A 7,300-nucleotide genomic window follows, 5' to 3' on the forward strand; every position below is an offset into this window, starting at 1 on the left:
CATGGCTCAGGCCACGTGGTGACAGGAAGCCCTGTGTTTGCACAGGTGGGGGAGCGAGCAGCCGCACAAAGTGGGTGGCTGGAAGCCCTGCCCGGAGCGCAGGTGGGCTATTGAAGAAAAGCAAACCCAGGAAGAGGCCTGTGTGTTCTGGTGTTGTCAGCTTCGCTCCGCAGAGGGAGGAGTGGTCCGGCAGTACTCTCCACGTTGGTGGGTCAGTTCAGGGCCAGATGCAGCTAATGGTTGGGGCCCCTCCACTCCTCCAACCCCCTGAAGCAGAAGAATTCGGTCCTGGCACATGGTCAGTTCCCCTTTCTGGGCTGGTCCTGAAAAATTACCTACAATTTGACACTTTCATACACAGATAAGAACAACCCAAACGATGCCTTTTGAGAACCCATGTAGGAATGTCGTCTATTCCAGAAGAGATGTTTGTTTCAGACAAAGGGAATAAGCAGCCCAGGACTCAGGAGAGGGGCCACCGCAGGGCTGGGGCTCCGGGCGGCAAGGGGTCGGAATGTGCAGAATCACTTGGACGACGGCAGTGTTGCCAGCAAGCTAGTTTCTGAGTGGGGTGCTGACATCATGCGAGTCGATACAATAATTAAGACCAAATCTACATACAAACCATGGAAGGGCACGCACGGACCACGAGGACAGTGTGTCAAGAACCTGAGATTTCTGTCCACCCGAGGTGCAAAGAGAGCAAGAGCACAGAAGATGGGACGTCACCGGGACTCTGCCAAGGCCCCTGTGATGAGACACCTAGGCTCATACCTTGCTGAAGGCCCGGGTGTGCAGCCCGATGACCTGACGCCTGTGCCCCACGGCCTTCTTGACATGCGCCCCCCCTGATCTCCACACGCACAGAGACCACAGTCCTTGACTCAGAGACTGTGAAATGAGCCACGGTAGAAAACTTCATTGAAAATGAACGTGGAGGACGGTAATAATACCGACTATATTGGAAATTTAGATGCCAATAAGCATTTCTTCAAATTAAAGGGTATGGAATATCAAAGAGAAAGTCAGAAAATGTGGATTTTTGCACCTGGCCTACAACGCATCAGTTTGTCACCTCAAGAAGTTACCTTCCATGTCAGGGGCTAGAATGATCCAACTACACTTTTTCTCATTCCCTTCTCCTCTTCTCCTCCCTTCCCCCGCCCCTCCCCCACCTCTATTTCTAACCCGAACCAGCCTTTCCTCCCTGAAAGAAATTGCTATGTGCCAGCAAGGGTGTTAGGCCCCAAGGTCAAAGAAATGATCACACCTGGTGAGTCACTGCCCTGGGGGAACTTCTACGGGGACAAGAAACACCTACATCAGCCTCCTCACGCAGGTGGAGACGGTGCTTCGGAGGAAAGGCTTCAGCACTGTGGGGAGGCAGCGACCGCGTGTTTGCGGTGGTCACAGAAGGCTTCTGTGGTGGGGAGACGGGAGACCTGAGTGAAGGAGAGAGGCAGCTGAGTGAACATGTCACCCGGCGCCTTCTCGGAAGCGGGAAGGAGGAGCCCCTGGCTGATCCCTGTAGCCCGAGTGGCTACGTGCCTGGTCCATCTGCAGACCGGAGGAGGCTCGTGTCAGAGCCTCTACATGTAGTAAGAGCCGTTACATGATTTGCAAGACCCGGTGCCAGATGAAAACACGGGGCCCCTGGTTCAAAAGTTATTAAAACCTTCAAAACAGCAACAGCAGAGCACTGACCCAAGTGGGGGGCCTTCGAAGCTCAGGGCCTGGGCACCTGCCCGGCTGGCCCCACCTAAGGAGGGAAATGAAGTCTAAGAAATATTTGAGCTGGCTGTGGATGGCCTTGGAAGCCATTGCAGGGACCTTAGATGTTACTCCAAATATAATAGGAAGCCATCACAGGTCTGAGCAGGGCAGCAGAGGGGCCTGGCTGCTTCCAGAAGGATCTCTGACTCTTCTATGAAGGTGAACCTGAGGAGACCAGGAGTGACAGTAAGGAGACCGGCGAGGTGGCTAAAGAACTCTCACAATGACAATAAATGAAGAACGAAGTCCACACGCCACTCTTTTGTCATAACGGGATGCAATATTGTCTCCACTAATTCCCGCATTTGGAATATTCTATGTGTTCTTTGGCTCCAGTAATGAATGAAGGTGCTCTGAGCACTGGAGCAGGTTTGGGTAGCGTGCTCAGAGAGCTTAGACGGGGAAGCCAGGCTGAGCGTGCCCTGTACCTTCTCCGGGGCCTTTCCTCAATTGATTTGGCGCCAGGCGGGGACGGGAAGTAGAAAGAACAGAAACACATACTTCAGAAAAATTCCATCCCGTAGGTCCCTGATCTGGAATTCCATTTCACTTTCTTTAAAGGAAAAGGAAATTCCTGAGGGCTTAAAGAATGTCTGTCAATGGCTTCTACAGGTGTCATGAGAAGGGAGGGCTGGAACGCTAACAGAGCCAGAAGGGAGGCGCGGGCTCTTGGGCATGGGGGAGTAGGTGGGCTCCGCAAGGTGCAACTTCGGTGGGCATCCGCCATTTCTTCCCCGAGCCCCTGAGGAACCCCCTGGAGATTCCAGCTTCTGAACAACAGCTTCGGGGGCAGATTTTGATGGAATTATGGCAGGGAGATTGAGGGTGCTCCTGCCTGAGAAAGGGGGTAAAGGTAGCTAAGAAAACAAGAACGAGGATTGAAACTAGCCCACTGTTTATGAACCCTGATGCACTCTGACATGGATTTGTGCCCACCCGTAGCAGCCCTGTGACTGATCAGGATCTGTGCTTGTACAGTGAGGAAGAGGTCAGGTCAACGGCCTAAGCTCACCCATTGAGAAATGGAGAAATCAGGAATCAAAACTGAGCTCATATTTTTCCCATCTTGCCAAAACCCTAATGGTGGTAGTTTTTAAAAACAGCCACCTATTCCTGGACCCTCCACTCACTGATTCCTCCCCTTGCACCTCTGCGGGCTTATGAGTGCTTTAAACAATAGGTATGGCAGAAATGAAGCTATGTAGCTTCCAAGGCTAGATCAGAAAAGGCCAGGCGGCTTCGTCTGGTTCTCTTGGAACCCTTGCTCTGGGAACGCTTGCTTTTGGAATGTTCCCTCTTGGATCCTATCAGCCATGCTGTGAGAAGTCATGGCACATGGAGGAGCCACATAACAGTACCTGGGTCAACAACCCCAGGGAGCCCAGCTCCGAGCAGCCCAGCCCCGAAGCCAGACATGTGAGCGAAGACGCAATCTCAGAAGTGAATCCTTCGGGCTGGGCTCTCCCAATCCTCCCTGCTGAGGCCACAGACGTCCTGGAGCCCTTGTGTGTCTGTGCTTTTCTGTGCCCTTACCATGTTTATGACCCACAGAATTCATAAGCATAATCTAAGGGTGATTGTTTTATGCCATTAAGTTTGGGATAGTTGGTTATGCGGAAAAAGACAACATACCTAATAATTTTGCTATGGGCTGACTTGAGGTGTAAATGGACCTCAGATCATGTGTCTAAAAGGAACAAACTGAGGGCTTCAGGGGAGGGGGGAATGGGATAGGCTGGTGACGGGTATTAAGGAGGGCACGTATTGCATGGTGCACTGGGTGTTATACGCAAGTAATGAATCATGGAACTTTACATCAAAAACTGGCGATGGGGGCGCCTGGGTGGCGCAGTCGTTAAGCATCTGCCTTCGGCTCAGGGCATGATCCCAGCGTTCTGGGATCGAGCCCCACATCAGGCTTGCCGGCTGGGAGCCTGCTTCTTCCTCTCCCACTCCCCCTGCTTGTGTTCCCTCTCTCGCTGGCTGTCTCTGTCTCTCAAATAAATAAATAAAATCTTAAAAAAAAAAAACCTGGGGATGTAGTGAATGGTGACTAACATAATATAATAAAAAATATTATTATTAAAAAAAATAAATAAAAGGAATGAGCAATATGAGCCATGGTTTTGAAATATATTGACTAAAGAAACAACACATTAATTCTTTATTCCTTTTCAGCTGTGGTCCAGTTTTCGAGGAATGCCATGCATTCTCTTGAATTCTGTCATTTGAATGACAAGTGTCTGAAACTAGAGGTTCTTGGACCTCTATTAATAATCAATACATCTCTCTATATAAAGTTTATATAAAGTCTTTCTGGTTTATGTAAGATCATTAAAGTCTCCTTTATCCTAATAGTTCCCTGCTCTGAAATCTATGGAGTCATTTGGAATTACATGACAAATGACATTTATAAATCAATGACTGGTGGAAGCAATTTTAAATCAAAGTATTTGAATAACTTCATTTTTTTTTCAAAAGTAGTATGTTTTAGGCTACATCTCATATAGGCTTTGTCAAATTTATATTTATTCATGTACCCAAACCATATCCAGATTACATTTGAGCCTACTCCGAGGCCTCTATGTACTATTTAATTGCTTTTGACAGGCATGATATCCCATAAAAGCTATGGCTTTCCTCTGAAAATCTCCTCCAGCTAAAAATACACTGTACTGAAAATAAAGTGGTTGCATCATCTAAATTCGATTCTCTGTAGCATTTTGTAAAATTTCACAACCATAGGGAATGAGCTCTTAAACTTGATTTCAGGGCGTCTGACACAAGACGTGGGATGCGGACGTGAGCACGCTGTCCTCACGCTGGGGAGCGAAGCCCAGCACTTTCACGTCCCTTTCTCCAGGCTCCAAGCATGCCAATGCTTGGGCTTTCAGAAGGAAAATAATTCTTGAGGAACAAGAATTATGTGAGGGGGGAAACTGAGGCTCTTGGAGCAGAGCGTGGACAAACATCTGGGGCAGAACCAAGAGAGAGGAGAACGTGTCGTAGCTAAAAAGAAGGCATTTGGCAAGAGCTGAGAATAGGGACAGGAGAAGAAAGCAGTGGGTGACTGAAAGTGACACCAAGAGCTCCGAATATTCTTGTCACCAGGACGCCTATCTTTTGCCTGATGGCGCAAACTACCTGGTTTTCCCAGTGGATCGTCTGCCTCCCGGGTCCTGCTTGTTGCCCGGATCCCTGTTCACGGTGCTGTGTCATACCCGCGAACCCCAGACTCCTTCTGGGGGTGTGCAGGAAGGATTGCGGCAGAAACCCACATGAAAGACTTGGGTTTGGGCAGCGATAAATCTTCTGGAAGATGAAATGGCTCTGATGACTTGCGTGCTGCCATCTGGACTGTGGTCATTCCCAAGGTTAACTCTTTCCTTGTTGTCGTTGGGGTGGCCAGCATTGCTTGTGTTGTTAGATTAAAAATAAAACAGGGGGAACCCAGCTCACCACCGCAAAGCTTACGGCCTTGATACAGCTTGTCAGGAACGGCTGGTCAAGCTCCTTGAAGCCAGAGGCTCCCGTAAATCTAAACATTTGATAATGCTTGTTTTGTTTATTTGTGAGGCAAGGCCGAACAGTCAACCCTACTGTCATGCATGAGACAGGCAGCTTTCTGTAAAAACGGAAGCAGTGTCCTCAGGATTCCAAGGACACCTACGTCATCGTGCTGTTTGTAGACTTTTGGGAGGTGTACCTTCCAACGAGAGACACGTCTAGAACTTCAAATCAAGGTCCGCTTGGTTGAAAAGGCCTTGAAAATCATCGCTGCATTTTATACACGTTTATACGCTGACACAGTAAACACCCTTGTAAGGCCAGGTGGTCTAGAAATCACTCTCTGAGATGAGGATCTGTGTGGGAGGGGCTTATTAAGGACGAAAGTCCCTGAAGACCAGTCGGGAGGGAGGGAAGCAGGACAGTAAAGGGAGGAAGCCAAATGGGGGAGCTCTTTCAGGCTGAGGTCTGATGGGGTGGGCCAGCCTGATCCTGGGCCGGGCATGGTCCGTTGTCGTTTGTCCCAACTGCCAGCAAAGGAGCTGAGCATCCCTATTCCCTAGGCAGACAGCCCCTGGGAATTAAGACCAATAAAAACTTTCTAGTGTGAATATAATGTGGTGAGACTAAAGATTTGGAAAAGGATCTGGGAGCACATTTATTGTCAGCTACCATATAATATAGATGTTCCAACATGGTCAAGTGTGAGTGTCTCAGTTGCTGTTATGAATCAATGGTCTCAAATGCTTAAGGCCTTCTCTCCTCACCTGAAGTTGAGGAATTATCTGAGGCCAGACTGAGAAGTTTCGACCTGTCCTCGTTTCCCCAGAAAACGATGCTTCTCACATTTCCAGTTATTATTAGTGCTTTGCACAGCAACAATCCCGCCTTCCATAGTACGAGGGAATCACAAAGAATGAATGAGATCCAATCTATACTGAATGGCTAGGTTTCCATTTGATCAGCCACCAATTCAACAAATATCTATTGTGTGCCCTGTACAGTTCAGGACTCGTGCTAAGTTTTGAAAATACAAAGCGACAAAAGATACATCTGTATATGGGTCAACATCCTTGGAACAGAGGCTAGGAAGGATGGAGGGAGACATGAAACTGGAAAGGGAAGCAGGAACTTCATCAGGGAGCTTCTTGAAAACTATGCTAATGCAATGACTTTTTATTGGTCATATTTCCTGGGGCTTTTCATCTGCTTTGAAAAATATTATCAGCTTTCTAATTTTCCCTTCACCCCATTCTAAGAGACTCAGAGACCACATGATTCAGCTTTATCCAGACACCTCCCCCTCCAGCTCCAAATCAAAACTTCCGTGTAAACTACCCCTCAAGGGCATGGATTTTACAGAGTTTGATGATTGTGTTCCTTTATGTTTATTGCCTGCTTTTCTGCCCCTTTTCCTGAATTCTTTTAGCTTCTGGGCATGTGACACTCACATAAAATAATCAGAAAACATTTTTTTCTTTAGGTCAGCAATATTTTAGGAATCTTCCTCCTCTTCTAACTTTAATCATTAAAGCTCTGTATTGGCGTGGGCAGTCCTAAACTTCTTAAGTAGCTACATGTTGGAATTTCATTATTGATATGCAAAGAAGTATTTTGTAATTACGAGAGTGCAATCTGTAAAAGGAGAGAGAAAAGCTGTGAGAATGACATACCTGCATTGAATTCAGAGTCCCTACTTGGGTTCGGCACTGTAGAAACGGAAGTTTTGTCAGTATGCCTGTCTCTCTAGAATTCTACTTGCCTAACTGGTGTGAATCTTAATTCCTTTTTTTGGATGACCTTAAATTTTCTGGTTCAAACTAACACCCACCAGATCTCCTAGTGGGTTGGGGTCTGTACTATGGAAAAAGCCAGTAGAACAGCCCAGCCATATTTTTGCGTCACCCATGAGCCCAGGTTGTGCTCCCACTGAGCTGCAGGCTTCACACTGCAGTGTGGGCTTCACCGATGAGGCCCCATGAGGCAGCAGCTCACGTGTGCTCAGGTGTGTTTGAGGTGC

Source organism: Ursus americanus, chromosome 34, assembly GCF_024610735.1.
Source record: "Ursus americanus isolate L20-20 chromosome 34, mUrsAme1.1.p, whole genome shotgun sequence".
NCBI lineage: Eukaryota > Metazoa > Chordata > Mammalia > Carnivora > Ursidae > Ursus > Ursus americanus.